The following is a 961-nucleotide window of genomic DNA, read 5'->3' on the forward strand; positions in this document are numbered from 1 at the left end:
TGTATTCTTAAAGATGAAGTGCTAGTATCGCTGATTATATTAAAGGGTACCGATCCTGTAATTCAAGTGAGGGTGAAAATTACAAAAATGAGCGAATTTACTAGAAAATTTATAATTTCTTTAGCCCAAACCTAATAAATTCATCCATTTTTGTAATTTTCACTCTCACTTGAATTACAAAATCGACACCAAGCTCAATCGCGGGCCCCTTCTTAAAGTAACCGCCGGTCAGTTCTAGAAAGTTACTACTGCGCAGCTGCCTAGTTCTAAATAAAGCCTTCTGATTGGTCGGTTCAAGGAACCTTCAATTCCTTGCGCAATCGATTATTACTACTAAAGGAACTAAAATATAGTTAATTTCTATGTTAAATAACCATATGGAACTAGAACAATAAGCAATTAGTAAAATTGATTAATAATGGAAATAAGGGCAAATGGTTAAATAATTGTTCTATATTCCATAGGCATAATGCAAAAATAAATGCGGTACTTAATTATTAGTTGAAATATGGATTTGAAAAATGACGGGACGTCACACCTCCACCCTTATTTAAGAACAAATTACGATGTTTTCGTAGTGATTTGTTCGAGGTCTTTCAAACGATCTGCCAGATTTTTGAATATATGAGGTCTGGGAGTAATATCTATGGTTGTTGATTCGATGTTGGATCCAGCATTTTTGTGTGGGTCTAAGGAATTATCAATCGTTTGTGGTTTTGAGGGCCTTAGGGGTGGTTCTTCGGGCGCAGATAGTGATGGTTCGTCCTCTTCATTGGTGGGGTTTCTGTTGATTGGTCCATGTGCAAGGTGAAGTAACAGATGAGTGAGAGAGCTCCAAACGGCTCCCAGTAAATGTAAACTCCATCCATAAGCGGTATGTAAGGCATATCCATGAATAATTGTATCAACAACGATTTTTATAATGCGGATGATTACCATGATATCGAATATGCCTGCGGTG

This window comes from Formica exsecta, unplaced genomic scaffold (genome assembly GCF_003651465.1).
Source record: "Formica exsecta isolate Colony F162 unplaced genomic scaffold, ASM365146v1 scaffold884, whole genome shotgun sequence".
Lineage (NCBI taxonomy): Eukaryota > Metazoa > Arthropoda > Insecta > Hymenoptera > Formicidae > Formica > Formica exsecta.